The following is a 12,545-nucleotide window of genomic DNA, read 5'->3' as shown; positions in this document are numbered from 1 at the left end:
GGTCAATTATACTCTTTAAGGAGTTATTTTCTTCAGTGGATTTTTGTATCTCCTTTCCATTTGGCCAATTCTACTTTTTAAGCAGGTTTTCAAACTATTAATTTTTTCATAATTCTCTTGTATCACTCTCATTTCTTTTCCCAATTTTTTTTCTACCTCTCTTAAATGATTTTTAAGCTCCTTTTTGAGATCTTCCATGAGTTCTTTCTGGCACTTGAGACAACTTCCCATTTTTCTTTGGGGTTTTGTTTATAGGTGTTTTGACATTGTGGTCCTCTTCTGAGTTTGTCTCTTGGTCTTCCCTTCTCAGCATAATAACTTTCTATGGTAATATTCTACCAAGATTAATCTACCAATATACATGTAAGAAATATAAAAATAATCATTACAGAACACTTTACTGAGATGAAGAAAGACATAAATGGAGAGATATTCAGTGCTCCTGGTTGGAACATAACAAGAAAAATTATAACACCACATAAATTAATCTACAAATATAATACTATGCCAATCAAATTACTAAGCAGATAATTTCTAGAACTTGGTAAAATAATGAAAAGAAAATTAATTTGGAGAAATGAAAGCACTAGATTCTCAAGAGAAATAAAAAAAACTACCAGTGAAGTGAGTATAACATTATTAGAGCCAAACTATACAAAAAAACAATAATCATTAAAATTATTAACATTTAACTTTTTAAAAATGTGGATGGAGTTGAATAGACCAGAAAAGTAATTAACAAAAACAATGGTAGACAACTTAGTGTTTGATAAACTAAAAAATATGAATTACTGTTTTGAGAACAACTTCTTTAAAAACCAGAAAACAGTTTGGCCAACATTAGGTTTAGATTAATATCTTATACCAAATATCACAGTAAGCTTAAAATGGATATGTTAGCTGAATATGAAAGATCAAAACATTTTTTTTAAAAATAGAGGCAGGAAGATGTACCAATTAAAGCTATGATTGGGAGAGATTCTTACCCAAACAGGGAGTAGAGAATATTACAAAAAGATTAAAATGGGCTATTATGATTACATAAAACAGCCAAAAAAAAGTGTTTTACATAACCAAAATCAACAAAGATAATAAGAAAAACTGTTAAATGAGAAAATATATTTGCATCAATTGTCACTGATAGAAGTTTCATATTCAAGATCCATAAAGAATCAACAAAAATATATATTCCCTATTAGAGAACTACTTATAGGATACAAAATCTTCATAAAAAGAATTAGAATAACAAATTATAAGTTACCATTTGAAAATATGCTCCAAATCACTAATGGTAAAACAACTAAAATTTATCCAATTGAATATAATTTTAGATCTATGGAAGAAAAAGTACATTAGTGTCTCTATTCTCCCACATCCCCTTCCACATATTGTTTTCTTATTCTGTCATCTTAACCAAACTGATGAATATGAGGAAATACCTTAGGAGTCATTTTAATTTGCATTTCTCCAGTTATTTAGGGCATTTAAAAATATGACTATTGATAGATTTTATACTTTTTAAAATGGACTGTTCATATCCCTCAACTATTTATCATTTAAGGAATGGCTCTTATTCTTATAAATTTGATACAGTTCTTAAATGTTTTAGAAATGAGACCTTTATCAGAGAAACTTGCTGTAAATTTTTCTAGTTTCTTCTTTTTCTTCTAATTTTAGGTACATTAGTTTTGTTTGTTCAAATTTCTTTTAATTTTATGTAATCAAAATTGTTAATTTTACTTTCTGTGAACTTTTCTCTTATTTCATCATGAACTCTTCCTCTATCCATAGATTTGATAGGTAATTTCTTCTGTACTCTACTAATTTATGATATAATTTTTAATATCTATTTAAATAATGTATCCGTTTTGAGATTATCTTGGTATGTGGTGTGCAGTAGTGGTCTATGCCTAGTTTCTCCCCATACTATTTCCCAGGCAATAGTTTTTATCAAATAATACATTTTTGTCCCAATAGATAGGATCTTTGGGGGTTATCAAATATCATGCTACTATGTGCATTTGTTTCTCTACATCTGATCTGTTCTATTGACCCATCACTATAATTCTTCTTATCCAATGACAAATTGTTTTATTATTATCTTTGTAGTATAGTTTAAGGTCTGTTTCTTCTAATCTCATTTCCTTCCACTTTTTTTTTTCATTGATTCTTTTGATATTTACCCTTTTGTTTTTCCAGATGAATTTTGTTATTTTTTTCTAATTCTATAAAGTAACTCTTTGATAATTTGATTGGTATGTCACTGAATTAAAGAAATTAATTGAGGTATAATATCATTTTTATTTTATTGCATTGGTCAACCCATGAGCAATTAATAATTTTTCAGTTATTTAGATCTGTTTTTATTTGTGTGAATTTTTTTTGAAATTTTGTTCATATGGTTCTTAAGTATGTTTTATCAAGTATATTCCCAAATATTTCATAATTCCTGTACTTAGTTTAAATAGAATTTCTCTTTCCATTTCTTCCTGCTGGATTATATTGGAAATAAACATAAATGTAGATGGTTTATGTGAATAGATGATTTATGTGAATTTATTTTATATCCTTCAATTTGGCTGAAGTTATCAAGTGGTTTTAATTTTTTTTAGTTGACTCTCTAGAATTCTCTAAGTAAACTATCATACATGTAAAAAGTGATAGCTTTGTTTCTTTGTCTATTCGTTCCACTTTTTTTTTTTCTTTTATTGCTATAGTTATCATTACTAGTATGAAACTGAAAAATAATGGTAATGGTGGACATCTTTTCTTCTTTCCTGATCTTATCAGAAAGGTTTCCAGCTTATTATTTCCTAGATAATGCTTGTGCTTGGTTTACATAGACACTATTTATCAATTTGTGGAAAACCTCATTTATTCCTGTGCTCTCTTCTATTTATCTTTAACAGGAAAGGGTATGGTATTTTATCAAAAGTTTGGTTTGGGTTTTTTGCTTCTTTTGAAATAATCATATGCTTTTTGTTGTTTTATCATTAGTATGGTCAATTACACTAAAGTTTCCTAATATTGATCTAGTCCTGCCTTTGTTGTATAAATCTAGCCTGGTCACAGTATATGATCTTTGTGATATATTGCTACAATATATTGTATATTGTATTGTAAAGATTTTGTATATCTTTAATTGTATTTCAATATTTTTGCATCAATACTCTTTAGAGAAATTAGTTTATAGTTTTCTTTTTTTGTTTTGAATCTCCCTGGTTTAAATATTAAGATTATAATTGCATCATAGCAGCAATTTGATAGGACTCTTTCTTTGTCTACATTTTTTTCAAGTTTATATGATATTTGAATTAATTGCTCTTTAAATGTTTGGTAGGATCATTTATAAATCCATCTAGTCTTTTTTTTTTTTTTTTCTTAGAAAGTTCACTTATGATTTGGTCATTTCTTTTTCTAAGAGAGCAGTACTTAAATATTCATTTTTCTGTTCTATTAATATTGGTGATTTATATTTTTGCAAATATTCATCCATTTCAATTAGAGTGCAAGTTTTATTGACACATAGTTGAGCATAATAACTGCCAATTATTGCTTCTACTTCCTCTCCATTGGTTGTGAATTCACCTTTTTATTTTTGATGCTAGTAATTTTGTTTTCTTTTCCCTTTTTAAGATTCTAATAATCAAAGGCTTATCTCTTTTATTGTGTGTTTTATCTATTTTGTTATTTACTTAATAGTTCCTAGTTCTATTTATGAATTTAATGTTTTTTAAGCTTTCAATTTTGTTAATCACTTATTTTCAGAATTTTCATTTTAGTGTTCACTTGTTGGCTTTCTAAATGTTTTTAGTTGCATGCTCAATTTGCTGATCTGCTCTTTTCTATATGTGAGAATTTAGAATTTGGCTACAAATTTCAGTACATTGTCTCATTGTTATTATTTTTAATGAAATTACTGGTTGTTTCTATAATTTTTTACCCACTTTTACTTTATGATTAAATTATTTAATTTCCAATTAATTTATAATCTAAAGTCCAAAGGCCTTTTATTTAATGTAATTTTTATTGCATTATGATCAAGAAACAATGACTTAACATTTCCATTTCCATGCCATTAAGGCATTTTTATGCCTAAATCATCAATTTTTGTGACTATGCCATGCATAGCTGAGAAACATATATTTCTTTCTATTCCCCAGAGAGCTATCATATCTAACTTTTCTAAGATGTTTCCTAACTCCATAAAATCTTTCTTATTTCTTTTATAGTTATACTTATCTAAGTCTGAGAGAAATGTACTTAGAACTCCCATTGTAAGAATTTTAGTGTCTATATTTTACTGTCCTATAACTCATTTAATTTTTCCTTTAAGAATTTAAATGCTATGCCATTTTGTATATACATGATTAGTATTGATATTAATTCATTGTCTATGGTTCTTTTTAACAAGATGTGGTTTCCTTGTTTATCTCTTTTAACTAAGTGTATTTTTGCTTTCGTTCTGTATGAGATTATCATTCCCACTCCTGCCTTTTTTATTTCATTTGAAGCATAATAGATTTTATTTTAAATTTATATGTATATTTATTTCAAGTGAATTTCTTATAAAAAACAATATTGGATTTTTGTTTCTAATCTATTATGCCATCCTATTCTGTTGTATTACTGAATTCATCCCATTCACACAGTTCTGACCAAAAACTGTGTATTTTCCTGAAACCTATTTTCTTATTCTTATCTTTCTTCTTCTTTTTTTACACTATTCCCTTTTTATGAGTTGGGTTTGCTTATGACTATTGCTTCCCTTAAGCTATATTCCCTCCTATCTTTCTTTCCTTACTTTCTCTAAATCCCTTTCCTTTCTACTTCTCTATTGGATGAGTTTCTGTATATGTGTATATATACATATATATAGGGTATATATATACATATATATATATATATATATATATATATATATATATATATATATATATATATATATATATGAATGTATGTATGCATTCTTCCCTGCTTGAACCAGTTCAGATGTGAGCAACATTTAAGTGTTGCCTGATCTCCATTGTAGAAACCTTTCTTTGCATGTCCTTTTTTTTTGTGTGTGAAACCATTTATCCCTTTCTTTCTATGTTTTTCTTCTGCTTCCAATGCAACCTTCAGCCTTCCATTCTTCTTTTGAGATAATCCAAACATAATAGAGTCACACTCAAGCCCTCTAATTATACTCCTTCTAAGACTCTTGGTGATGATAAAGTTACAGCATGTGTTATATATATATATAGGTATATAAAATAAGTATACAAAGAAAACATTTACTGATAATAAATCATAAATTCACTTTAAAATAATTCTTTGGTATGCATATAATTTTACTATTTATTAAAGCTAAAAGCAAATTTGCATACTAATGAACATGCTTGTTTATTTTTACATAAAGAATTAAATCTTGGTAGAATGTTTGATATTGCAGGATGTGAAGCATTCAGAAACCTTTTCTGTCAACAAATTTTTTGTGATCCTTACATGTGGTTGCAACGCACATTTAAAAAAGCTTTGGTGTATTCTTTCAATTTCTACTTTGTCTTCTGGTTCTAAGATATCTGGGCTGTTTTCCTTTATGATTTTATGAAATATGAGATCTAGACTCTTTTGTTGTTGGGTTGGATCTTCAGCAGCCACTGTCAGGTGGCTCCTGTATGACAACAGTTTTCATGGGTTTTCAGGTAGCCCAATGATTCTTATCTTTCCTTGATCTATTTTCCAGATCAGTTGTTTTTCCTATATTTGAAAAATATTTTCTTTTTTCTTTTCAGTTTTTTTTTTTACTTGATGTGTCATGGAGTCATTAATTTCCATTTGGCCAATTCTAAATTTCAAGGATTATTTTCCTTGGTAAAGTTTTGTACCTTTTTTTTTTTTAAACGACACTGCTAATTAATTCTCCTTTCATAACTTTCTTCAATAGCTGTCATTTAATTTTTCAAATAATAATTAGGTTTTTCTTTAACTTTTCTAGGAATTGTTGTGATCAATCTGAACTTCCAATCTGAATTTTGCTTGGAGATGTTTTTAACTCAATGTCTTCTTCTGAATTTGAATTTTGAGTATTCTTGTCTCCTCAGTAGCTCTTTATGGTCAGGTTGTGTTTTTGTTGCTCATTTTTCTTTACTTTGGACTTTCGTGCTGTCGTCTCCAGAAGCTGCCAGATCGCTCTCTGGGAAGAGATCTGCTGTGTCTACTACTCAAATCTCTCCGACAGATTCTTCTTCCTGTAGTGAACCGTTGTCTCCAGGCAGTTGCTGTTAACTCTTGTCCTTAGAAGTGACTTCCCTTCCTGCAGAGAGCCCCGTCAAGCCTGATGCAATGCAGAGTCTTTCTTCTTGAATCGTGGCTCTGAATCTCCTCCAGCTCTTATCCTTCTCCAGGCCGATCTGCTCTGCGCCCAGTGCTGTCCTCTCTTTTATTCTCCCAGAGAATGGGCGTGGGATAATGCAAGGGCTTCTGGGAAGAACCACCTCAGCCAATGAGCTTGCCCCCTCTTATCAAGTCAACCTGAGTTCTCACCTTGTAACTATCCAGACAACCTCAGTTCTCACTTAGTAATCCTAACAATGTTAATCTTGGGTTTTGTTCACTTCGGGGAGGGAATGGATGTGGGATGATTGGCTTAGTTTCTGTCTTTTTATATCCTTCTTCAGCTTTCACAGTTCATTTCCTGAGCCAACAAATTTTTGATGCTTCTAAAAATGGTGTGATCCAGAGAGAAATCTGTTCACTGTCTTCCTGATTTGAATTCTGCAAGCTGGATCTGTTTTCTAGTTGAGTTTCAGTAGACTGTTAGCTCTCTGGGAGGTTCTGCAGGTTCAGAGTGACTGAACTTCTGGCTCTCCTTTGGTCTTGGTCTTCTACTCTAGTTTTTCTAATGAAAGCTTATGTACTGGGCTAAAGATTAAAACTGAATCACTTCTCTATGCTGGATTCAAAACTACACAGCTACTTTTCTGGAACTTATTCTGTGTTTAGTACCAGCAAGGGCCCCACTTTCTAATGATCACTCTCTTTCCCCTGTTTCTGTGACTTTGATCTGGGTAATGGGCAACAGAGCTTCCAGATAGCACCTTTTAACTCTAGTTCAGGGGTCCTATGGATTTGCTTTTTGCCTCTCTATTCTTTCTTGGCTCTTTTTTTGGGAGAGCCTGGGCAATAGAATTCTCTTTATCCCTATCATGCTGCCCTGACCTGGAAAAAGTGATTCACTGTGACTTTCTTGGTTTTCTCATTCTGAATTCAGGCTGACCCATTTTATAGGTTTTTGTAAAGGAGGTGTGCTGGAGAGCTAAAGCAAAAATGCTTCCTCTTATGACATATTTTGACTCTGCCCCTGTGAAGTACATTTTTAATGATGATAAAATAACTTTTTATTTTTCAAAATATATGCAAAAATAGTTTTCAACATTCACCCTTGACAAACGTTGTGTTCCAGATTTTTCTTCCCCCCTTTCTCTCCCTCCTCTAGACAATAAGTAATCCAATATAGTTTAAACATGTACAGTTATTTTACATATATTTCCCAATTTGTCGCATGAGAAAAATCAGATCAAAAGTGGAGAAAAATATGAGAAAGAAAAAAATAAGGAAACTAGCAATGACAAAAAAGGTGAAAATATCCCTTTCTAATGACATTCTAATGGATGCACATTCAGTTGTCTCCATAGTTCTCTCTCTGAATGCAAATGATTCTTTCTATCACAAGTCTATTGGAATTGCCTTTGAATCACCTTATTGTTGAAAAGAGCCAAGTTCATCACAGTTGATTATCACATAATCCTGTTGTTGCCATGTACAATGTTCTCTTGGTTCTACTTACTTTACTTAGTATGAGTTCATATAAGTGGTTACAGGCTTTTCTGAAATCAGCTTGCTCATCAATTTGTATAGAACAATAATATTCCATTACATTTATATACCATAACTTATTCCATTATTCCCCAACTGATAGATATCCTCTCAATTTCCAGTTCATTGCCACTACAAAAAGGGCTGCTAAAAAGATTTTTGCACATGTGGGTCCTTTTTCCTTTTTTTATCATCTCTTTGGGATACAGAACCAGTAAAAGGTATATTTTAGATAATTAAATAGATGACAATAGTCTAAAGATATTAAATGTTAATCTGTTAAAGTAAATTGCTCTTGCTACATTGTTATATAGAACATTAGAAAGGGCACTGGCCCTGAATAATAAAAATAATGATTATTCTCATTTTCCAAAGTTTATAAAGCACTTTCTTACGGTAGCCCTGTGAAATACACTATAAAAATATTAACATCACTATTTTATTTGAGGAAACTGAGAGTTTAAGAAATGACTTGTACACAATTGGTAAATTTTTGAAGTAGGATTTGAATTCATCTCCTGACTCCAAGTTCATCACATTGGCTCTCAAGTCAGAAGACAGTTATAGACTCCAAACCTCCATTTTCCCATCAGCAAAACAGAAATAATAATATTTGCATTTTCTCCTCCAAAAGATCATTGTGAAGAAAGCTTTTTCATATACCATAGAGTCATATATATATGTATATATATATATGTGTATATATATATATATATACATACATAATATAAATAAATAAATATCATTATGGCCAGTCCAATATCCAGGGTTATGCCATAAGAGCCATTTCTATTTGGGAAATTGTCTTATAATCAATGTAATAAAACATGGGGACTTCTCTTTAATGTTTATGATAACACAATGTTTATGAAAATGCATCCAAATTTTAGACCACTTAAACAGCAACAGACTGAACAAAGCATAAAGTACATGCTATTATTACTCAGCTTCCACTTTCAAAAAAATCAATATCCTTCCCTGCTCATTAAATTGCTCTTCTCCAAAAGTTTTATTGACTCACAAATCCCATTGCTGACCTATATACTATTGTTTAAAAATAATGTTATCTTTTAAAGTCATGAGAAAAAATGATTATATATCTCTTGAACATTCCTCCTTGATATATTGTTCCCCAGTATCTTGTACAAAAAATAAAGTTAGCATGTAGAGAGTAGTTTTTATTTCTAAATCTTTCAGATAGATCAGAGATGCTGAAAGGACCACAAAAAATTTAATCCACCCCCAATTTTATGTATAGGGAAACAATCCCAAAAAGGAATTATGACTTGTCCATATTGAGTGAGTAAGTCACAGAAAAGGAATTCAAATGCTTATTCAAATTTTGTTCTATCTTGATGTAGAAGACTTGTGGGATCTATACTCTCAATCTTTGATATAATGAGACAAAGTCATAAACTCATCCTTTTTAATGTGACATGTTAAGTGGATTAAATAAATGAAGCATAATTTCTGAGGCAATTGGGGTTATGTGACTTGCTCAGGGTCACACACAGCTAGGAAGTATTAAGTATCTAAGTCTGGATTTGAACTCAGGTTCTCCTGACTTCAGGGCCAGTTCTCTATCCACTGTGCCATCTAGATGTTCCCCCAATACTCTTTAGAGATGATAATGATAAATAATAATAACTACCATTTCTATAGAGTTTTAAAGTTTGTAAAAATTCTTGCCATGAATCAAGATCCATTTATTAAGTACTTATTATGTGCTTGGCAGTGTAAGAAGCACTAGGAATAGAAAAACAAAAACAAAACAGTTTCTATCTCACAGAATTCATATTCAAACAAGAGAGATAATATGCACATAGATAACGATATACAGGACTCATAGAAAACAGATACAAGATAATCTTGTAGAGGAAGACACCCACAGCTGAAGGGACCATTGAGCTGAGTTTCAAAGGAGACTAGGAATTTCAAGATATGTAATATATTAGAAAGGCAATATGGTAGATATCAATCTAGAAGTCTGGAAAACCTAGATTCAGATTGTTCCTTTGATGTATATTAGTTGTGGGATCAGGGGCAAATTGCTTAACACCTTTGTACCAGGCAACTCTCTTAGACCTGAGTTACAGATAATTCCCAGTACCAGTGAAATCACAGGTACAGACAAAAATGAATAATCGTCTTTGATATAGCAATTTTTTTTCTTAAATCAACTGTTTCTGATGTGGGTCCAAATTTCCCAAATTTTAACTATCATTTCCCTTTTAATTTACTGTGTAAGTGTAAAGATGTCCAGTATCAGAGGCACACATATAAAGAGAAGACTTGTATTTCCAGTCACCTAACTTCCTAAAATGTCATTCCTATGAACAACTTTCTCTTGTTCCATAATTCCTATCACCATTGTCTTTCTGATCAAACTATTTTACTGGGCATAAATATTGTAGCAAAAGATCTAGTCCTTGTTCAAGGAAAAGTAAGATGAATTATACTGTCTTTCCATTTATCAATGGAAATTAGCATTTAATTTTAATTCCCATTTTTAGAAATGTAAATAAAATAAAAGTATTAGTTACACCAGCTCATAGTAGGTTAAAACCAAAACAAAGAAACCCTACTCATTGACTCAAAGTTTTAATCTGTGATCTTTAACTTTTCTTGTAAACCATGCTAAAGATTTTTTTCTTACTGAATTACATTAGGAAAATTTTCAATGTCATCTTCAGGGAAAGTTAAGAGGCAAGAAGTTATCAGAGATCGAAAATGTTGTTTAGAAATCTTATTGGAACTTTAAAATGTCATGTTAAAAAACAATAGCATATTTTTGAACCTACAGGGTACAGACTAGATATAAACATAAGCAAACATATCTCTCATAGACTTAATAAATAATGAACCTGGTATATATATGTATATATACATATATATATGTGTTCCAAATATAGGTAGATGCTTTTATGATTAATAAAATAAAAATTCACTTTAAAGTATTAATGAATTTATTATATCTTTGTCATCATGCTATTTTCTCAAGCAGTGGATATAAATAGTACAAATACTATTACCTAAAGGTCCAATAAAATTTTTGATGATACAACAAAGTATTTTTTTAAAAGAATGGAATTGGGGCAGCCAGGTGGCGCAGTGGATAGAGCACCAGCCCTGAAGTCAGGACGACCCAAGTTCAAATCTGCTCTCAGACACTTAACACTTCCTGGCTGTGTGACCCTGGGCAAGTCACTTAACCCCAATTGCCTAAAAAAAAAATAATTAAAAATTAAAATTAAAAAATGGAATCACTGAACCATACCTTAATAGTTAAAAATAAATATATAATTCCTGCTTGAAACTGAAGAATAAATAATAACAATTCAAATTATTCTAACAAAACACAACTATGAAAATGATGCTTGTTTGTTTTTGTCATTAGGAGTATGAATTCACTATTGATGCTATCTTGTCACAGTCAAGCAGTTGACTTTCTTGTTTCTTTTCATTGTGATCAACCAGCTGGTAGGCACATCAGTCAAATGAAAACTTGTGGGCACAAGTGAGCCACACCCACTTGTTTACACATAGAGAGCTTAGAACTTTAGAGCTGGAAGGGAGTTGAGAGATTAATCAGTGCGTGGTAGTTGTTTTTATGTTTTTCATTTTTAATTGGCCCAATTCTTTTTTTTTTTCTTTCAGAATAGATTCCAAGATTCTCTGAGCTATCCTTAGCCTAGAGGAGGGTGTTTGGAAAAACCTATAAGTTTTCCAGGTGTTTTTTCATCTGCTTAGTGAAGGGAGTAGAAGGTTTCATAAGAAAACTGAGAATGTGAGGGGACCGGACCTTAAAGATCATCTATTTCTACCCCATTTTTTTTTTAAGATGAGGAAACTGCAGTTCAAAAAGAAAAAGTGACTTGCCCACAGTCACATATCGAGTAAATAGTGGAAATGGGACTTGAATCTCTATATTCTATCTTGCTGACCAAGCACTCTTTCTCCTATACCATTTATGTCCTATTTTAACGAGGGAAAAAAAAAAAAAACCAAAAAACACCAAAAAACCCCCAGCATTTTATTACCTTGTTGTGAGACAAGCCCCAAACCATTAAGAGCTGCACTTATTATATCCTTCTATAAGTAGGCTGCTTGTATTCTGTTACAGAAGTTCAGATTGGCCTTCAGATTTAAATAGTCTAAGGCTATTAAATATCTCCTACTTATATATTCATTACTTCTGAGAGATTTCTACATGTCAATAATATAGATGTTAACCATTACCAATTAACTCTTTGTAATGTTAATTGTGATTGGTAGGAGGAGATAAGGGAATTGTGAGTTGAGTATGGTGGATTGTAGGCTTGTAATAACCAGGCTGGAAAATTAAAGTAATATCTATATTTATGAGCATGTATCAAATTTGAGTGTGATGTCATAGATTCAATCAGTTCAACAAACATGTTAAGCAACTACTAGACTAGGTTTGGAGGACATAGAGACAAAAATGAAAGAGCTTCTGCTTTTGAGTGGCTTTCATTCAAATGAGACTGTTATGTGGATGGCTTGTTGTGAGGTATTTAACATCAACCTCAGTTTCCTCATCTGTAAAATGGGGATAGTAATAACTGTTGAAAAAAAATCAAATGAAATAGCATGTAAAGTCCTTTACAAATTTTAAAGTTCTCTCTCCCTCTGTCTCTCTTAAACATATACACAAGTGTGTCATA

The 12,545-nt window shown here is 31.1% G+C and overlaps 1 protein-coding gene across 1 annotated transcript in view; it reads left to right on the top strand.

Moving 5' to 3' along the window:
• The window catches only part of CDK15 (cyclin dependent kinase 15), a 99,917-nt gene that overhangs the window by 44,880 nt on the left and 42,492 nt on the right, over positions 1-12,545 (top strand). The gene's annotated exons all lie outside the window — the stretch shown is intronic.

The sequence above is a fragment of the Sminthopsis crassicaudata genome, chromosome 3 (genome assembly GCF_048593235.1).
Source record: "Sminthopsis crassicaudata isolate SCR6 chromosome 3, ASM4859323v1, whole genome shotgun sequence".
NCBI lineage: Eukaryota > Metazoa > Chordata > Mammalia > Dasyuromorphia > Dasyuridae > Sminthopsis > Sminthopsis crassicaudata.
This window is presented reverse-complemented; position numbering and strand designations above follow the sequence as displayed.